Genomic DNA, 22,348 nt, shown 5'->3' with positions numbered 1-22,348 from the left:
TATCTTCCAAGCTGTCATATCAAATTTTATACGTATACATTAATATGTGTATTATTATTATGTATTGTTTATATTTTTGTATATTAACATAGCCACTGTGTGTTTTGACACAATATTTGTGCAGAATTTTAGTGTCTACTTTCATTAATTAATCATCTAAGGCAAAAGGTACTTTACTGTTGTAAACACCCAACTTTTTTGCTGTTGCAAGTGTGCTATCTTCATGTCAACAATTTTACTATATATTTAACAATTTAACATCATTACCCCCATATTTCTGTGGAACCTGAATATAAAATTAATGTCCTTCAGTTAACTAATAAATCATAATCATACATTTTTCTTCACAGAACTTGGTAAAGGGAAGCTTACAGTTGGCAAGATCTATGCTGGCCTGCTGATTTTGGAAAGCTGGAGAACAACAAGGTTTGGACAGATCGAATCAGCTGGTGTCCCGGTAAGTAAAATTCTGTTTTATTAAAGCATACTTTTTTCCAGTGTCTTGTACTTTGGCAAATAAATTCTTATTATCTGTATTTATATAGGGAATATCCAGTCAGTACAACTTGAAATAATACATACGAAGTAAAATGAGACAACTGTTAATGTACTTTCCTAGACATTATTACTGATAGTTAAAATCCTACTACATTTCCTGCAATAGTTACATTTGGATAGACAGAATGAGACTAAATGTTATACTTTTGAAAGAAGACATTTTTATTTATTTGTAAATAAATTTCTCTTACTGATTCTTAAGTTAATTTCAGCATTCACAGTGTACCATGAGAAAGTGCCATAGTATAATAAGTCAGTGTATGAAACTAAAACTGAATTGGTGGTATATACTGGACTTCTGTCAAATATTTTCCACTTGGAGATTCAATGTAGGATTAGGAAAACTTATGTTTTATTTGTTTATATCCCTCTTTGATTTTTTAAATAATGTATTTTGTCATAAAATCCGTTTTATACCAGATTAATGGATACACACCATATACAGAGCCTATACAAGACAATATCACCAACTGTGACTGACTGTACTTATTATGATGTCATCAGTTCTTTTACATACAGTTGTTTACCTCATAAGCCTCAATGGCAATTTATAGTTTTGTCAGTGACTTCATTCTCTTTGATTATTGAAAAGAACATATTGCCTGCACAGTGGTTGTTAATTTAATTTGGCGTACCTGAGATGCCCCCTGACAATTTGTTGAACTGCTTTCTCCATTCCCCTAACCTGCATTTGAGATGACACTGTTTCATTAATTGAATATCTTAATAGTGTGGCCAAGAGGTTCTAGGCACTTCAGTCTGGAACTGCGCGACCGATACGGTCGCAGGTTCGAATCCTGCCTCAGGCATGGATGTGTGTGATGTCCTTAGGTTAGTTAGGTTTAAGTAGTTGTAAGTTATAGGGGACTGATGACCTCAGATGTCAAGGCCCACAGTGCTCTGAGCCATTTGAACCATCTGAATATCTTAATATCAGGTGTATTTTAGTTACTGCTGATAGGAACAGAAAAAAATAGATTTGAGCACTGCTACCTTCTGGAACAAAACATTCATTCTTCAGGAGCAGTGACTGGTTGAGGGTGGTCAGACAGTGTGGCAGTGGGATGTAAGTCACCCAAAAAAGGCAGTGGGATTCAAGCCACCTCCCACTCCCCCCCCCCCCCCCCCCACTCACACACACACACACACACACACACACACACACACACACACAAATCTAATAGGGAGCCAGAGCTACCTGGTAGGAGGAGGAAGAGAGACACATTAATATACATCACAGCACTCCAGGTTTTAGGAATTATGGAGGAAGAGCAACAAAGTTCTTTCTCTCTCTTACTCCGGAATTCCTAAAAGTTGGAGTATTGTGATGTATATTAATGTGTCACATTGGCAGCAATGGAAGTTGAGCTTTCTGAAGATAAATAGTCCCCATCATTTCTGTATTTTTGTGAATTTGATGATTTTATAGGTTTTGTTTTCCCATTTTTACTGTCATCATCATTATTATTATATAGAAAAGGGCTGCAATAGTACTCAGAGATAATTTATGCTTGATAAACTTGATTAAGGAGTCTGAGAACAAACTTTCCATTTCACTGCAGTCATTTCTTGATGAATAATTCATATTGCACAGATTATAGAGACCATCAAGTCTGTCATGCTGTGGGAAATAGAATTAGTTACACATGTTACCCTTTATGTTTACATCTATAATGTCCTTCTGTATAAATATTTCCTATTTTTTTTTTTTTATTTTTTTGGTGATCCTCTGAACACTGAATTATTTGTTCCCACCTCTATGCCACTAAGCTGTTTATGAGATTTTATAAAATAATGTAGCACTGATTTGAATTCCTCTGGGGTATTGAGGTGTCTTGGAATTTGTTGATGTAACAGGTTGGTAGGGAAGGAAAGGAATCCTAACAGAAGGCTGTAATAAATCTTCAGTGTGTTTGTTAAAGTAGCCAAGTAATTAAATAAAGTAATTAAAACCGTATACACATTGTGTTTAAGTGATTTAGTATCACTGCCATTGGATATTGAAATGGAAGCAGATTAGCTGGCATAGTTATTACAGCAGAATAGTGCACAATGCTGCCACAGTGTGTGTGAGTGAGGCATTGCCTGGGCAGAGCCACAGACCCAGATGTTTACCTTCTGACACTAATAGGCCTGGCCTGGCAGTTAATATGTGGACATCAACTACCTCAGAGCTGGCCTTTGCTTCATGCCAGGCTCTGTTTTCCATGTAGTAATTTATTCTGTCATTTGTACCAGTTGCATTTTGTTTGCACCATGCTTGTTCATATGCAGTGCTCTCTGTTCCCCCGTAGATTGACTCAAATACTGAGTTTGATTTCCGCTTCCTGGTTTAAGCTCCAAAGGTTTATAGTCAAGCTACTGTCAGCATGTATAGTAATATTTTGTGCCGATAGTGAAGGTTCATGATGTTGGCCTGCCTGTGCAGATACAAAAAGTAGTAATTTTCAATCTTCTGGATGAATGCCACAAGTGTAATGATACACACCAATGGCCCTAAGCATATGGAGGCCATTAGTCAGTCAATGTTTCTCCATGACTGTGCTTTTATGTTTCATCATCCTAATGAATCACTGTTTTTGCTGCTGAACTCCTTGCAGTCCCTGTCACACCATAGAGCATATGTAACATGACTGGAAGGCTAATAATGTAATTTTATACATTTCACTTTGATATATGTGGACCATTTGACAACTGCACCATTGAGGAAGCCCACTCTGCACTTGCAAAAACATGTATACTATTTGTCTTTCATCAGGATATGAGTTAATCATGAAATGCAGGAAAATGTGGGAACTGACAAATTTGTCAAAGAAAGATAACATGGCTGCATACAGACCCTATGTTCCACTCTCTTGTACAGCACTGTCCCATTGTTGAGATAAATAGTTATCATGTCAGGAGCAAAACAGAATAGTTGGAGCTAAACATTTAATATCATGTTAACACTGAGGTCATTCCAGATGGTTGTTTTTGCAGAGAACTAGAAAATGAAACCCTATGTGAAACATAGTATTGTGTATCTGCTGAAGCCATTGATGTGGTGATGTAGTAAATCTATCTAACCATTTAGATGAGATTAATTTGTGATTTTTCTCCTCTACACAAAGGTAACTGTCAATCAATGCACTTCTATGAAATGGCATTGGTACTAAACATTAATGTATGCCATATTGGTTTAGTGCATGACATTTTTAACTTGAAGAAATTATATTTCCAAACAGCAGAACAACTACTGAATTATTTTGGAACTTAAGTTCTACTTTAAATTAGAACATAATGTAGAATTAGGACCTCTCTGAAAACTTTCAGTTAATACATTGAATTCATATTCTTGAGGAGTAGAATTTGAATCCTTGTCTGACCAGACATGCTTTTGTATTACTCATAGTTTCATTAAATCACTTTAGGTGAGTGCCAGAATGGTTTCTTTGTAAAAGACCCCAGATAGAATTTTCTGCAGTGTTGTTGCTCATTATTAGTCATCATTGTTGCTCATTATTAACTTGTATTCCAACTCTAAGTACCTCAGAATGGACGTAGTATTCAACCCAAATCTTCCTTCTGTCATCCTTCATCTTGTGAATTCAGGTCAAAGAAATTCACTAAATATCAGAAATCTAATATCTGAATAGCTTTAACCTCACACTTCATGTTGTTATGACTGTTACTAATGGTCTTCTACAACTTTGTGCATGGTGAATATGCTAACATGGTATTAAATTATAGGTTTTATAATGCAAGTGCGGTTGCTGCTCCTAAAGAATACTGATTCTGCATCAAAACAAGATATGAAGGAGGATGATTGTCTGTACAGTTTGAATGTAAGAGAGAGGTATTCTCTGATGAAAGCTTTGAGTCAGGTCCCAGGCCATGCTTTGATAGTTCAGTTGGTAAAAGTATTGTGAAAGGCAAATATCTGACAATGAGACCTGGACTAGCATACAACTGTAATCTGCTAGAATCTTTTAAGGAACAGTTGTTTAAAAGAGTGCAAAACAACTTCTAGTTTTCATTGATAATGAAGCAATATTAGGGGGTTTCATTTTATTTTTCATATTAAATATATTTCAGCTGATTTGTTTACATTTTTTCATTTGCCTTTCCATTTGATTCATGGTATGTAGCATTCCAACTGGAGCGTAAAAAAAAAGACTCTTAACTTCAAAAGCTTTATGAGCAACAAAGTGTAGGTCCACTATTTATTTATACTGATTTCACTTCTTAGAAAAGTGGACTGTTCATTTCTGTAGCTATTACTGACAACCACTAAAGGACGTCAGTGAATATGTCACTGAATTTGAAGCTCTGTCATAGACCATTTTCCTTCAATACCAAACAATTTTAGTGATATTGCATTGGGAAAGAAATACAGTTTCACTGGAATATAATGTTATTGATCCTACATCTTAGAATTATGAGAATGAAATGAAACCTGCAGTCAACAACCACATCTTAATATTCTAAATTTTACTTAGTGTTTACTCTTAAAATTCCAATGAGGACAGGCCTATGTTCTTTGCATAAGGGTGTAGAACAATTTACCATTTAAGTTGGTCAATTGGTCATATGAGAATGCTTGGTAATGCAATTAAGATGTGGAATATTGTTGAACAATGTGCTAGCCTGCTGTCACCAACATCAATAATGTAAAAGATGATATAGCCATAGGAGGTTTTATGGGTCATGTAACCTTGCAGTTAGGTTTTGACCATTTTGTAATTTGTGTGGAATTTCAGCAGTGGGATTTCTGTTGCATTAAACTTCATCATTTCAGAAATTGCTAGTTAGGTGGATCAATATTGTCACATCAAAGAAAACTGCATGCCAGTTGTATGTATATCTGTTACAAGCTATTTATTTTGCACAAATAAAATAGTTTGTAAGAAATAACCTTGATACATACAGTGACTTAGTGATTCTTAATGCATTTATGGAGACCACAATAGATTACAGGTTTCAAAGTCTTTGGCTGCTGGAGAAAAATACATCAAATGCCTTTATAATTCTGGGCTTACAATCAGAAGGAAATGTAAACAATAGGAGGAGATGGTTCTGTCAATAAGCATTCTGATGAATTGCGTGGAGTATACCATGGAAAAAAGATCTGTACAATGTAAAATGCTTTATTTAGTAAACCATAATAAAATAAGTTACATATATGAATAATAATTATGATACAAGTTGTATGAAGTGCAATCTGGGACATTACATCGCATAAATGACTGAATATTACACCTGCATCATCCTACATATTGACAATTCAGAAAAAACCCTTAACTGATCAACAGTTAGTTAACTTCAACTAATTTTAAGTTGCTCTGTGTTATTATCTATTTCACAAAGGTTGATCCATGGATTTGAGCTCCTATACTGGCTACAGTAAACTATGAACATTGGTGTATTGTACCTCTGTGGGATTGTGAAAATGTCTACCTTTTTTCGTATGTGCACAAGATATTTCGGTTGAGAAAAGATAATGTATGTGGAAATATTTACAAGATAAGGTGTTTTATGATCATTTTTTTAAGTGTTAACGTTGAAGAGATGTAGAACCTTGCTAATAATTATGTGAATAGTTTCATTAGCACAAATTAAAGATACAGTCATTCTTTAATTACAGGTGGATTTTAATTGTTGTCTGATTAGTAATTTCAGCACAATAATGTCAGCAGCACGATGCTGCAATTGAGACTATTTTAGCAGAGAAAACATGGGAGTACAACTTGAACTATAATTGGCAACATCATACATTGTTACTAAAAAATAATCTTCATTATTGTCAGTTAAGAGTTTTAAAAGAAGCTGCATTAATAGATGTACTCTATGCACAACTGTGCTGGAGCGTAGTTACCATAGAAATGCTCTGCCACTGTTGTAATGTGTGATATGTGGTAACTCCACCAATGAAGTGTACAACTTTGTTTTTGTGTTCAAATACAACATTGCAGTGCTCAGTGGCTGTTGCATGTGGAAGGCAAAATGTTCTTGATGCAAAATGGCATGAATTACTATGAGACTTAAAAGGATAGTGACAACTTTATTCAAGTGAAAATGTATAAGCTGATTTTGAATACTTTAATCTGGACATCACGTTTTTTTTACATTTGGGGTTAACATGAACAAATACATACTACCTGAAAAAGAAAATGTATCGCCCAGAATGGTAGGAGGAAAGGAAATGAAACTTAATAGTTTTAAAAGGTATGTGATTTTAAATCAGTTATTACAGAATCAAGTGAAATTTCAAAGAACTTTGCAGTACAAGCCCACTTGTCAGTGTGACATTTCATTACCTCTGGCCTAGAAGCATGCACTGAATTGGCTGGGAAGAGTGTCATAAATCCATTGCATCATCTCCTAAGGCAAGCTGATCTACAACCGTTGTAACAGTTCCTCGATATTCTGTATACTGGTTCCAGGACAGAGATAATGTCTGAGATGGACACAAACATGTCCTATCAGGGACAGATCTGAGGCTCTTGCTGGCTGTGGGAGTGCCTTAAGATCACGCAGACAGTTTATAGAGACAAATGCTGTCTGTGGATGGGCATTGTCCTGCTGAAAAATGATACCACAATACTGTCACATGAGACATAACAGATGAGGATGCAGAATTTCTGTGGCATACCATTGTGCCAACAGAGGTACCTCAGTCACAACCAGCTATGACTTGAAGCCATACCGAATGGCTCCCCACACCAAGACATCAGGTGTAATGCTGCTGAGCCTCTTCAAAATATTGGAAAAATGGGACCTCTCCCCATGTTGTCACCATACTTACCTATGATGTAGAACCAGAGTAGTACTGAACTGTGATTCCTCATATCTACATCTACATCTACATCTGTACTCCACAAGTCCCTGACTAATGGTGCTGGATGGTGCAGGTTGTTACAAAATCTGTTTATTGCAGGATTCAACAATCTGGCCAAATGGAGACCCATGATGAGGCCTCCTTTGAAACACTGTCAGGTGTGACAGTGATCGCTCAACATCTGAAGCTGTTAATGCCCCTTATATACCATACCAGACCTGCTAACAATTGGATGTTAGAATTTTTGTTGGGCAGTGTAAATAACTATCAGGCAGAAGGATGACTGTCCACTGTTAAATTGTGAAAATTGAATTTGTATCCTTCTGCACTGCAGCTCTCAATAAATGAGCAATGAATTATGTTATAGATTAGTAATAGTAAATGGAAACTCAATCAATGATGTGCAGGAATCAGCTGGAATAAATTTTCCAGGACAGAATGGTTAGTTAGAAAAATAAAACTACCTTAATCACTTTTGCTGCTAGTGTAGGTCTCACTGGTATCAGAGTTGTCTACTTGAATCAGCCATGTCTCTCTTACCATGTTGAAACAATGAGCTCTTTATGCATACACATAAATTTGAATTACTGAATTCCTCTAGACTATTTGTGGAACATTTTGTAAAGTGGGTGGCATAGCTGTAGAGGATCATGTACCTCAAAAGTCTTGTTTTATCTTGTTCTTGATAATGGCTCAAATACATAAGATGAGGTTGATTTTGCTTCGCAGTGTGCCTCAAGCAACTGCAAAAGTTCAATTTCTTTGTCCAGTGAGTGCAATGTACTCTCCAAAAGAATTCTTGTGACCTAAAGTTCCTGTTAAACTGTAAATTCCTCCAAGATGTTGTATTAGATGAAAGTTATGTGTTACTGTTTTTGAGACATTCTATAATAGAATTATTTTTCCTTTTCATAGACACCTGGCCATTAAAATTCTCCAAACATACTTCTGTTATGTACCAGACCTCTTTTGTTAGTTATGCAGAACTTGAAGATGCTCCACATTCTCTTGAAATACGATTACTGCATTTTAACTAATACTGAGTAATAACCAGTTCTCTTTACTGGCTGTGAAATGGTTGATGCCCTGTTCTACTTCAGCCTAACAATAAACATACTTTCTGATAAGCACGGGCCTCTCTCAATTCCATAAATGATGTATGGCCTCACACAAGTATAAAGCAACAAAATGTACCATTGGTGACTACTTCACACAACTACAAAACAACAAATGTTACTAATCGGGTAAGAATGGCGCATATTATTTTTCTGACTGGGGAAAGAAAAAAAAAAAAAATCTCAGGGTGTTTCAGAAGGCTCCATATTAGGCCCAGTCCTATTTCTCTTCTATGTTAATGACTTACCATTAAATATCAACACCCCATCAGGTCTGTTCGCAGATGATACTGCTGTCTTAGTTGAAGATCAGGATTTTGGAAAAAATTCTCAAATCTGTGATCAGTACCCTCAGTCCCTTAGAAACTTGGTTTCAGCTAAATGGGTTGAATCTAAACATTTTTAAGACTCACATAATGCAGTTCAAAACCAAACAGTCAAAATGTGAGCAGATTAAGATTGTAAACAACAACCAAGATATAGAAGAAGTTGACGCAGTCAAATTTTTAAGTTTAAATGTAGATAAAAATTTGAGCTGGCAGGCACACGTTGAATACCTGGCAAACAAACTGAGCAGCTTTGTATTTGCAGTGCAAATATTATCAACTGCAACTGACATGGACATTCAAAAGGTAGCATATACAAGTTGCTTTGAATCCATTATTAGGTATGGTACTGTTTTTTGGGGTAACTCAACAAACTTAGTGCGGATACTACAAATACAGAAAAAAATCATTCGAAATATGTTCACTGCAAATCACAAAGAATCATGTTGACCATTACTTAGAAAACTTAAAATATCAACTCTGCCATCCCTATACATATACGAGATTATTATATTTTTGTATACCAGACGTGAATTATTTGAGGAAAACCATTTTGTCCATTCACATGATACTTGAAACAAAGAAAATTTTATGCTCCCCACCCACTGCCTCAGACTGTTTGTCCAGGGACCTCAATACATCGGAATAAAAATTTGTAATAAATTAAAAGGGAACAAGTTGATGCAGATGAATTTAGGTTCACTTAAAAGAAAGCTATATGAGGTACTGACACTGAGGTGTTATTACTCAGTGGATGAATTCATGCAGGACAAACTGGAATTTTTAGCTGGATACAATGTGTTACATATTCCAAGAAATAGCCTTATACTGTTATTATTTATTGTGGTGCTATTATTTAATAATGTAAAAATCATTGTGACTGTATTATAAATTTTTGACATGTCTTCTGTATGCAAACCAAATGGATTGCAAATGTATCTCATGAGATGAATAAAACACAATTCACAAAGAATCCCCCAAGTAAATACAACATAAATCACAGGTGAAATGTAGCTCAGATGTCTGCATGGAGATGCAAAAACAAAATAAATTAAGCACATGAGATTAACACTTAGAATAAGCTGTATTATATTAATTAAAATATTAAGGCTGTGTAAAACAACAGCAGGACTTGCATTTCCACATTTTGTCTGGTCTGTGTGTTTTGCCATAAGACAGACTGCAACAATCTACATCTGCTATTATTTTTCTAAAACAACTAACTGGAAAGCAATAAACCTCCACCAATAACATATAATTTTTATGTCCTAAGCAGTGCACAGGAGATTACTCTTGAAAGTACAGTCTCACAATGGCGCCCCTTTAAAGTACACTTCTACATTAATATTTCCATGTATATTGCCTTGTTTCTGACCAAAATAGGATATTTACACATCATATGAAAGAAGACATTTTTGCACTTTAGGAAAGGGGCAACACATTAATGCTCATTAGAAGAGGATCTCGAACACATGAATCAATCATTAAGAAATGGGTACTAGTTCTATACTGGCTAAATAAACCACAGAACAATATTCTGAAGAAAAAATACACCCTTTATTATGATAGACCTTTTCATATCAATATCAAACTTTGTGAAAGATGAATAGTGTTGAGGGATAATATGTAACTAACAGCTGGGGTAAGTTCTGTTATGTTGCTGCACAATGTAAAAGTCAAGTTGTGTAGAGCAGAATTTATCCACACAAAAATCACAAATTTTATGGTACTTAATGTCAGCATTTCTGTATTGTCAAAAACAAGGGCATGTGTGTACATGTTTGCTTGCTTTTGAATCACTTTTTAAAGTCAATTTATACATTGATTTCATAATGTGACTCTATCTTTGATTAAACTTGAATTGAATGTGAACTTTCCTATTTAAACTGTGTAAATGTGTGCATAATCCAGTGTGTTGTCTTTGTTTTTACGCATACCTGCACATGCCCAGATATTGTGTGTTAGTGGCAGATAGCTCATTTAGCCTGTAGAGCTTAGAATGATTAATGAGATATTAGTGGAAATTAGGAAACTGCATGAGTACTCACTCTGTATCGTTTTACCACATTAGGATGTTGAATACTGAGATTTCATGTGTTTCACATACTTATTTGTGTTTCTCAAATCCTGCTCTTCCTCTCTTGTTTTAAGATGGTGTATTATGTGGAATGTTATTTAGTTGCATAGATAGATTCAGAGAGATTTTAACCATGTTATTATCCTTTTATACTGAATGGAAAATGAGACATTTCAATCAGAAAGTATTGTATGGTGAGTTTATGCTTTGGAATAGCTCACAATACCACCTACTTCCTCTAAGTCATATGTAAATTTGGATTGCTATACATGAGAGACCAGTAAACACAGCAGCTGAGCTATGTAACTCAGGAAATCATAAAACAGTCATCATGGTTTTTTTTTTATAGGTTTCTTTCAGATTAAATTACCAGTTACGTGTATCCTAACATATTTTCACAGTGAATATGTGCTGTTTAAGAAAATATGGAGAATTAATTCCAACACCTCTAAGTAATCCTAACCATTTTATTATGTTAATTCAGTTTGATAACTTACTCTTTACAAAACTGACTTTCCAATACTAATTTAGTATGCATGTTTTACTGAATTTATTTCAGATTAATTTATAGTTCCTAATTTTGGCTTGGTATTTGTTAACTATAGAAGTCTGCTGTGGTATGTGGATTGTTATTCAGGTTAGCAATCCAATAATATGTGTGTTTGGTTTCAGGGATTTGGTGGTCATAGTCCTTCCAATAATGAGGCGGTAGTATTCTTTCAATAGACCTTTTATTCCAGTCTTTTGTAGATAAAATTGCAGTTATTTCAATTTTCCATTAATTTTTCTAGCTATATTCAATTTGCATGATTTTGTAAACCACAGATCTGATTTTAAATTTTTTAAAATTATTTTTCACAAGTACCTGTGCACATTATTTCACTTATAGTATAGTGTAGAATTTCGGCACACAGTTTGGGGAAGTAAACTGATTTCTTTATTATAAACATCACCTTTTGATTAATTTCATTCAGTTGCAAGTCCTTTTGTTTTGCTTTTATTTCTTCTATAACATTTTGCTAAGCCTAAGATAACAAAGACTGGAAACTGCCTCCAAAAGCCATTGTTTTAACGCATAATAACACCTTATTAGGAATCATATTAGTATTAAAAAAGTCTTAGATCCACACTAGTGAAATATCCTTTATTCTTCTCACCTATTAATGAACAAAACTTGGAAAATCCATTTTCAGCACTGAATATAGTGATTAATTTAAATTTTGATAAGACATACGAAAATACTTACATTTCTAAAGTGCCAAAGTGTGGTCAGTGTTGTTGATTAGGCACTTCAGTGCTAAATATTAAGTTTAGTATAACTATGCCATCTATGTAATGATATAGGTCCCTATGTATTGATTTGATTGGCAGTTTGATATAGCTGTAGACACTTTTCCAGTTGATCGCCTCTGGCTGCAGTTACTTGAAGGGTGACTTCAACATAAACACAGAGCAGTCACAAAATGACTAATGAACAAGTCGGAAGTTCATTCTGTATGTAACTAACTGTAGATCATGTTATGAACCTCAGTGTTATGTTTTGTTTAAGGACTGTTTGAAGTGTATTAATGTGTTATTACTTTACATTAATATTGAAAATTTTTGCCTCATCCCGCTCTGAGAAGAACTAACATAGCTTAAGAAGGTGATTTTAAGTATTTGAAAACAACATGAATGAGACACTTCAACAGAATTTGTAGTGAGCTTTGGGCTTGTGGTGGTCGTTAATGAAATTATGGAGGGAAGAAGTTATTAGGTCCAGAGTCATTGCCTGAAGCCACATGATGTTTAAAGTGCTACACTGTAGAGATGGCGTTTGAATTTTGTCACAAGAGTATACTGAAAAGAAGTAAATGGCTAACTGTAACTAATAGCACCATTGATTTCGTTAGTAAAAATCACACTTGTGTCCAAATAGGCTTCTTCATTATTTGAGAAAATGAGAAACAATTTGTATCCTTAACACAAAAGTCTGTCAGAATTGTGTTAAATATGATTGCAGCAATTAACAGTAAAATATGATTTCTTCATACTGTTCGTTCTCGCATTGTCTTTATTATATCATTACACATTAAACACATATCGGAAGATTAAATCTTTAATTTTGATTAAAAATTAACTTTTATTTACTATTTAGTGAGAAGAAAAATAGCTGATGGCGCATGGCCTATACCCATACTGCATACCTCCATTTTCAAAACACACTGAACTCATAGCATTGCAATAGTTAACAGTGGTTGCCATGAATATCAGTGACTGGAAATGATCATTCAGTACCCTCAGAACATTGTCTTCATTAGATTCTTGTCAGAACATACTCTCTCTCTTCTCACTTACACATCCACTTTGTGTCACACATTATGTGATGCTCATTCTCCCTTCTTTACAGTATGTTTGCATTTTTCTCAGACTTCTACAAACATTTTTCCAGTTTTAAGCAGTAAACACTTTGCCAGATATTAATGTCTGCCAAAGAGTACTTATTTTTTTAATCTTCCACCTGAAGTGTCTTTAACAAGATGAAATTCTATTGCTCATTTTGCATGTTTGATCCACTATTTGCCAAAGTTCATTTATTAACAGTGAAGCTGTAATTCACATGCTTTTCAATACAGCCAGTGTTGCTTAAATTATCCTGTGACAGTAAATATATATTGTCACACCATTGGCACAATAAATTTTTCCTTTATGAACACTTCTGGTGTTTGCATTAAAACAAAGGTATGATTGATATATCGCTTCCGTATCCACATATAGTTTGACAAAACAAGCTAACAGTAACTTCTAATTAGAGTTGATCTGCATTCAGTACTTATGTAATTATTTATGTACAAATTGGAATACTCTATGTTGTACAGAGGCATACACAGTTATATTTTCAAGTCATAAATTATTGTGAATTAATTAATAATGATGGAGACACTCATAATACATAGAGCTGTAATTGAATATCTCATTCCTATCTTGAAAAACATGAATAAATCATGCCTCAAACTCTCACCCCCTTCTAATTCATCTTTTTAATTTTCCTCTTTCTGATGAATTGCTTCTGCATTTTACATCATTTAATGAATAAAGTTTTACTGCTATTCTCATTATTCAAATTTTCTGAAGAGAAACAAAACAATGTGTTATGTTATGAATTATTTTAACAATGCTTGAGCTCTGTTTCTCAAAAGTTAGGAAAACTTTTAATTATTTAAGTTATACTTATTACAGCACATCACAGTTGGTATTATTAAAGCTAAATACTCCACCACTGTAAATAAGTTGCACACAAAGCATTTATTGTTCCAGATATTTAGTTGTCTCAGTAGTTAAAAAGCATGACTGCATGCTGTTTAACAAGTGAAGTTGGCTGAAAGTAGTTTTGTTGATAAATAATTTCTCTTTCATGGAATTGTTTTGCAGCTATAAGCCTTCTTGTTTAAATTTTTCATTAAATGCATTGCTTGAGCTCATTAATTGACTGCACAGCTTCTGCACCATTGATATGTAACATGATTTCACTACTATCATCTGCGAATAAATCTATAATCTTGCTGATAATAATTTCAGTACCGTGTAGTTTATGGTCCAATTCATGCTAATTTCTTACTAATCTTTTTTTAAAATAGTAAATAGGAAATAACTACTATTACTATCATATGGTCAGAACAACATGCGGAGCCTATTCATGTTTTCTGATCTTATAGTTTATCAAACAACAAAGTTAAAAACCTACATATTTATTAGCGTAATAATCTTAATTTCTTCTGTACATTAATTTAGTTAATCCAGTATAGCACTTTCTCTCTCTCTCTCTCTCTCTCTCTCTCTATCTCTCACTCACTCACTCACTCACTCTCACTCACTGTGTGTGTGTGTGTGTGTGTGTGTGTGTGTGTGTGTGTGTGTGTGTTTGTGTGTGCATTATGTTGCAACTGTGTTAATGGCCTATATTGTTAAGTAATGTAGTGCAAAAACTCTGCTCTGGAAATATGAAAGATGTTTTGCATTGTGTATGTGAATACTGTTTATGCAAGATTTGTATGAAACTTTCCTATGTGTTTACCCTCTCTGAATTCTGTTTTACAATTGTTGTCCAGTATTTGTTTCAAATCAGATACACAAACATTTGTAAAATCACTGCACATCTTTAATTGTTAAGTAAAATGTAGCGTTTAACACAGACAAATTTAAATAATTATATTTGATTGGACGAACCATGCACAGTAAAATCTAGGCTTTTCTCACATTATGGAGTTGTTTTATGGACAGAGGGCATCATTTTTTAACTGCCTGATGGACATGGCTGGCCAATGGACGGGCACATCTCGAACTGGCAGTCTGGAGCCTGAATTAGCTGAAGAAACAGGCCTCCTCTCCAGAAGAAACACTCATCGCAAGAGCATCAGGTATGTTTAAATCAGTCTCTCATACTGTCCTGCTTGAATGCATAAATAACGTACAGACAGGAAATGTGGCAAACCTCAAGATTCATATTTATTAGATATGAAAAGAATCATCTTCTGTAGCATTATCTGCTTCAACATGAGAAAATTGTGCCAGTTCTTTTCATTTCAGATATTGCCCTACAAGTCTTTGCTAATCTCCATTGCACTTTTTCAATAATCACATTATGTAATATGCATAAATGTACAAATACTCATGTGGATCTGAGTGATAGTGTTGGTGAACAGCTGGGTGCTGGAAGAAAACCTCATGTTCATTGACTATTTTTTTGTCCCTCCTCATTCTTTTCAACAGGACTGCTTATGCTATTTCATGTTTACTACAGTCTACATCATTTTATGCTACCCAACTACTAAGGAATAGTTTTAAATGTTATATTCTCTAAGTCAGCCAGTAGTGTTGCATTAAGTCAAGGAGGTCTCTGAATCAAAACACATTAATTTTTATGCACAGTGTAAAAAATGGTACATATGCAAAATTTTAGTGCTTAAAGGGGATAAGAAGAAACACAGTTTTATTTGATAAAAATGTCAACAGATCCACCATTTCTCTGATAGAGGCCCATGAACATTTGGACACTACTGATGTTCTGAGATGATGTACGAACTGTAGTGAGATGAACATTGTTTTAGAGATGTTGCTGGTAAAAGCCATAGGAGTGAGGTTAGGAGAACATGGTGGCCCTGGTACTGCCCACTCTCCCCACCCCCAAGTCTTCCAATCCAACAACTGGAGTAAACATTGTCTAAATGCTTTTTGACATCAGCAGCGATGTACAGTGGGGCCCCATTTTCAGAAAGATGCACATCATGCTGAAAGATATGGTAATTTCCTTCACTGAGCATGTCATACAGAAGATAAGGCCCTGTCAGACTGTTGCAAATGATACCAGCCCATACACTTGTGGATGGTGGAATACATGCATTGCCTTAGGGCTTTCCAACTCCCAGACATGGCTGTTGTGTCTGTTGAACATTCCATCCCTTATGAAGGCAGCTTTGTCAATAAACAGAATGCCTTTTTAGAGGTCAAGGAATTTTACAAATTGGTGTAGATATCATCGACGGAAATTGATGTGCTGGAGAAAGTCATCAACTGACAGGTCTTGTACCTTCTGGCACTTGGATGAGAGCATGCCTGTATTACGTAAGACATTCGACACATTGATGTTGGAGGTATTTAGTTCCTTGTCTAGAGATCATGTTATGGTGCTGGAGTTGCCCTCAGTGTGCTGTAGCACAGCTTCCTCAGTCTGAACAATTCACTGCAAGTTCTTATCTAAGGGACCCTGTTTCATTAAGATGACCATCAATTTTTCGAAATGTGACATAGTTTGATTATCTCTACCCTGGAAATCATTCAGTATGCAGGCACCTTGAGATGCATGCCAGCTAACTCAGTTAGAGTGTAATTAGCCATCAAGAATCTTTAAACCCAAGTAGACACTTACATTTAAACACAACATAACATAAAAAATAATAATGTAATTGCTTATCAGTGGATGTGGACACACTTAGTAGTAATGAAAGCTTACCATCCTTATCTGTAAGATGTAAATTGTGTTGCAAATCAGACTCCAGTGTCAACATATTGATAAAAAGCAGTCAAAACAACCATGAATGTTAGTCTAAGAGAGGTAAAGCATCAAACCCCTCAAGGATCCCTAGTGGAGAAATGATGTGCTAGTGACATGTATGTCATGTAACAAACACGATTACTTTTATCTCCTCTAATATCCCTAAAAGTTTGCATATGTAGTTTTTTATGCCTTGTATAGCCTTTTCATACAGTTATTTTAGTGATGTTCAAATAAAAAGTTGGCTACTTGATGCATTCTGTGCCGAGAGACCCCGAGAATACTTTGTGGCAATGCCAGTGTGCTCTGTGTGTCTGTCCCCTGGCACATGGAATACGACACTCTCTCCAAACATTGCCTACCCTTGTAACTGGCAGTGCCAGTGTGAGCAGCACATTCTGTTTCATCTGACTCTCCCTACAAGTTTCATATGCTTGGGAAACTACTGCTGCCACTTCTTAACCCTTTTGCTGCTACAGATGAGCTCTTTGCATACCATGCTGAGACTGTCTTTGCTACAGCTGTACTGCTTGCTAAATGCTAGTGCCTGTGCTGAGATATGGTGCTCTGGCTGATATGAAATACTCCTCATCCAATTTTTTGAAAACTAGTAGGTGAAAAAAATTGATTTTTGCACATCTTACAGTCTGATGTTATCACTTGACAAACAACTTTTTTTTTTTTTCGATTATCTGTCACTGCACTGCATCAAATTAAGTAAAACATTGCTCCAACTTTTAAAGAGTTCACAGAGGTAAAAACAAATTGTGTAAACTTTGCATATAGTTGATTTTAGCTGATACATTGCAGTGAATGAAATGTAGATAAGATATCAAAACTTCATTTAAAATTCAGAACAGAATGATAATTCATTTTGTTCTTGAGTTGTTGGGTTAATATCTGACGGATGTTCGGGTGCAGTGTGCAGTTCCTTCCGTGCAGACTTGCTGGTTGCTAAGAAATACGTATCATCCATTTTTAAGAAAACTATTTGGCGAAAAAATTAGATTTTTGCACAGCTAACTGCCTGATATCTTCACTTGATAAAGGACTGAATTTCTTTTTGTTATATGCCATAGTTACTGTGCTGCATCAAATTAAGTAAAACATTGTGCAGTATTTTAAAGATTTTACAGAGGTAAAAACACATTGTGTAAATTTTTTGTATGGTTGATTTTAGCTGATACATTGCAGGTGATGAAATTTAAATAAGACATCGAAATGTTATTAAAAATTGAGATCAGGACAAAATCTCATTTCATTCTCAAGTTATTTGGTTTTATATCCAAAGGATAGTTGTGTGTGATACACCCATTCACATCCTTGCTCATCACAAATCGTCTGATCATAATGAATGTCATATACTGTAAATGATTAAAGATATTGAAAGAGGATTTTCTCCAAATGATAGCACACAATGAGACAAATATGTTGTATGATAAATACTCAAAATGGTTTTATTCACCGAGATATGGAAGTTACTCATCTGCAGCAGTGAGAGCTTGGTGACTCAGGATACATTCAGACATCTATAACACTGTAGGAAAATGCAAGTGGCTCATGTATACTCACCCACAACACCTGGGGAATGCCATAGCAGGATGTGTATACATGCCCGCAGCAGTGAAAGGGTTAATGTAATAGTTGTTGTGTTTGGTTTATGCCAGCCATAATGAAGACGGCAGTGCTAAGTACCCTCAGGATAACTAAACTAGTATGTAAATAGTATCTTTTTTAGTCTGTAGTCACAATTTTTTATTTTGCCGATTGTGTACCAGTTTCAGTGTGTAGTACCATACTTCAGCCATCTTCTGACATGCAATCATCATGAACAAATGTGACAGATACATGCCAGGGTATTACCTGAGGATGGTACTGCATATCAAAACTGGTAGTCAGTAGGCAAAATAAAAAATTATGACTCTAGACTAAAATAAATAGTTTTTCTGTGTTGGTCACTGTTCCAACCAACAGTATGTTGGGAATTTGTAATATGTAAATCAGTGCTGAAAATTCTATGCACTCCACCTGAAATGTGCACTACAGACAGACAAGGTAGGATGACACTGTTGCCTGGACCATTACGTAATACACAGTTCTTTGCCACTGAAAATCACCCCACCACCCACCTCCTTATGTGCATTCCACTTTAGTAAAAGTAGACATTGCAATTAAATCTCTATTTCTGGCTCTGCTCACCACCATCGAAAACCAAATCCTAAAAACTCATTGAGTTCATAACCAGAAAATATCATTAGCCATCACATTGCTTCAGCTTCTACCTCTATCATCATCTCCATCATTTACAAAGACACAATCTCCCCTAAGTAACTCCTTCTGGTTACTTTGTTTAAGGCAAATGCCAAAATATTTTGTTTGAAAAGGACACTGCTGATTTCCCTCACCACCAGTTTCTAATCTGATCTTGTGCTTGGTCTCTAATGACCTGGTTGTTGATGAGAAATTATTCCTTAATCTTTCTTTCTTTCTATCTGTTTGTGTGTGTTTGGATTTCTGATGTATGAAAGTAATCACAATATTGCCTTTAGCCTTAACTAACTTCTGTGCAATAATTTTATTACTGCATACCAAATGCCACAGTGCTAGTGACTAACTAGTGTCTGGTAAAATATTACTTCATGCACTCTTGTGCTGAAATGAAAAATTATATTAATTCCCTGAAGATAATTCCCTGAAGATAATAGTTTTCTCTAACATTATCATGTATATGTGTATACAAGGTGTTTAACTGGTGCTCCAATTTCATTTTGGTATAATGTAAAAAAACATGACACATAATATCTCCCCTACTCCAATAAAGCACTTGGATGTCACCCTTGTACTAACTGATATTTGAGGCTCCACATTATTTCAACCTCAGTACTTAATTGTTGCATAAGATCATTTGGATCCCCTTTGAAACAGGCAAAACATTGCTGAGAAATTTGCATTCACATTGGGGTTTTGTCAATATTGAACAAATGCAGCTCTCATTTTGTTCAGTCTTTCAAATAGCTAATAGCTAATATTCTGTATAATTTCTTCTGACTTTTCAATGAAATCAGCTATTTTATCTATTTTTGATTGCTGATAATCCAATATCGTGTTTTGAATCTTCTTAAAGTGTTACTGGGTTTGGAGTTTGGGGACATCCTTCACATGAATCATCTTCTGGAGGATTACTTCCACATTTTTATTGAGGCATCTATTTTCTTAGTTATCCAGGTGAAGAACTCAACTTATCCATTTGAATGTATTTTGACTTTTAATTAATGTTTATGCCAAATAAGCAATGAAGAAAGTGAAAGAAAATTTTGCAAGATGAACAAGACTCCTTGGGGAAGAAATGTCCATGCCAAGGTTTCAGGAACATATAGCTCTTCTGATCAGAAGTAAGGATGACTTGTAAGACCCGTTCAGTATAATGGACAGAACACTCAACACAAAATATTGCCTCATGGTAAACACAGCTAAGACAAAGTTGATGAATTAATAGAAGTAAGAGAAGGGACATGATTAAATAAAAAATTAAGAATCAAACAACAGCAGTAGAAGTGAATGAATTCTCCTATACAGGAACTGACATTACAAATATTGGGAAAAGCAAAAAAGATATCATAAGTAGGACACTTAGCATGTTTGGGGGTTTTGTAATTGAATGTATGTTTTTAATATCACTGTTACTGGACTGGTTCTTATGACAGTTATGACCAAACATGAAGAAAAATTAGATGTGGTAACTACAATGTGACCAGTAACCTGAGTAATTTGGTGCCTTACTGCTTATCTGCCACTGTAGGCTGCATGCCAGCAGTATTATTACATACTATTAGCACCTTAAGCACTGACAACATACAACTTGCTGTTATCATTGAATCCAAGAGTAGCCCTGCTGCTCTGCTCTCATTGTTACATGCTGTAATGACCCTGTTTTGCATCTTATAAAGATGTGGCCAAGGACGGAGGGGTTTAGTCACTAAAATAATATTGCTGAGACTATAATGAAGTGGGTATTTATTGTTGAGGCTCATTCACCTCTCATGATTGGAAGTAAACAAGATACTTGATATGGTAATAAAACCATGTTCAGCACCTAGAAATTTACAAGAGTACAAGAAAGACATTGATCTCACACGTTTTAATGAGATGGCCATTAGTCTTGCTTACACTCAAAATTTGTGAATCTAAATACTTACTAAGGAATAAAAATCAAAATATTAGCAAAACATGATAACAAGTAATCTCTACCAGAATTTAGAATTGAAGATGCACATAGGACTCTCATACTGATAACACTAGAAATAAGAAATGCACTGCCATACAGATCGTTTGATTGTTCTTTAAAATCTAAAATTTGAATTAAGCTTCACACTGCACTACTTGGTCAGCACATATCCTCTAAGCACTTCCCTATGACAGTGTCATTCTGAGCATTTCCCACAGTATGGAAAGTCTGTATGTACTATGAACCTTATAGAACATTTGCACAGAAACTTTTGCCCATGCACAATATATTCTACCCATTCTGACCACATGTGTTTGTGATAGCCTCACCACTCCATAGTGGCTTATTGCCTTCTCTTATTATTGTTCTGTGTATGCCTGAATCCTGCTAATTACTGTGCTCTGTGCAACCACACTTATTGAAAGATATCAGTGTACAATAAATAGGTGAATCATGCACCATATGCAAAGTGTAATTATTTCTGTAAAAAGAGAGTTACTGAGGTTCTGGAAGGTACCAACAGGGATGTGAAGCCATGCTGATTCCAGTGCCATGGGTAGCTACATTAGATCTCTCAGTTGAGGATCCTTTGTGCCTTCTAGAATGACAAGATCATCCAGAGGATGCCACAAAAACATTCCCCAGACCTTAATGCTCTCTCCCCCGTTCTGGACTCTGCAAACGATCCAACGATCATTTGTGCTATAGAGCATAAAACATGATTTATCTGAAAAGGCCATCTTTTGCCATTCAGTGGACATCCAGCTGCAGTATTGGTGTGCAAGTTCCAGCCTCCATCACCAATGAACAGCAGACAGGTACATGAACCAGGTGCCTGCCACCAATATGCAGCAGCATTCACAGAATGATCATTGAGGAGACACTGTTAGTAGCCCCTTTGGTCATATGGGTGGTCATTTGCTCAACAGTTGAACATCTATTCACCCGTACACATCTTTGTAGCCATTGTTCACACCCGTTACCTGCAGTTTGTGGTGCACCACAGTTGCCTTGGCGTCAGTTTCGAATAGCGCCATTTTGCCATGCATCGTGACCAATTTACAAACTTATCCACTTCAGAAGTGCTTCTACATTTGGCCTGAAAGCCTATGATCAGTTTCTTTTGGGTTTCAGATACATCACTCCATTTCCACATTATGACAATGACTGCATTGTTTTGCACGTCCCCTGGACACACT

At 35.4% G+C, this 22,348-nt stretch overlaps 1 protein-coding gene across 1 annotated transcript in view; it reads left to right on the top strand.

Moving 5' to 3' along the window:
- The first annotated feature begins 358 nt into the window (after window positions 1-358).
- The window catches only part of LOC126249255 (voltage-dependent calcium channel type A subunit alpha-1-like), a 125,982-nt gene continuing 103,992 nt past the window's right edge, over window positions 359-22,348 (top strand). The window contains exons 1-2 of the mRNA XM_049950910.1: window positions 359-457; window positions 15,154-15,290. The gene's annotated coding sequence lies outside the window, so the exon portion shown is untranslated. The remainder of the gene's footprint in view (window positions 458-15,153; window positions 15,291-22,348) is intronic.

The sequence above is a fragment of the Schistocerca nitens genome, chromosome 3 (genome assembly GCF_023898315.1).
Source record: "Schistocerca nitens isolate TAMUIC-IGC-003100 chromosome 3, iqSchNite1.1, whole genome shotgun sequence".
Taxonomy (NCBI): Eukaryota; Metazoa; Arthropoda; class Insecta; order Orthoptera; family Acrididae; genus Schistocerca; species Schistocerca nitens.
The sequence above is the reverse complement of the archived record's forward strand: the minus strand, read 5'-3'. Positions and strand labels throughout refer to the sequence as shown.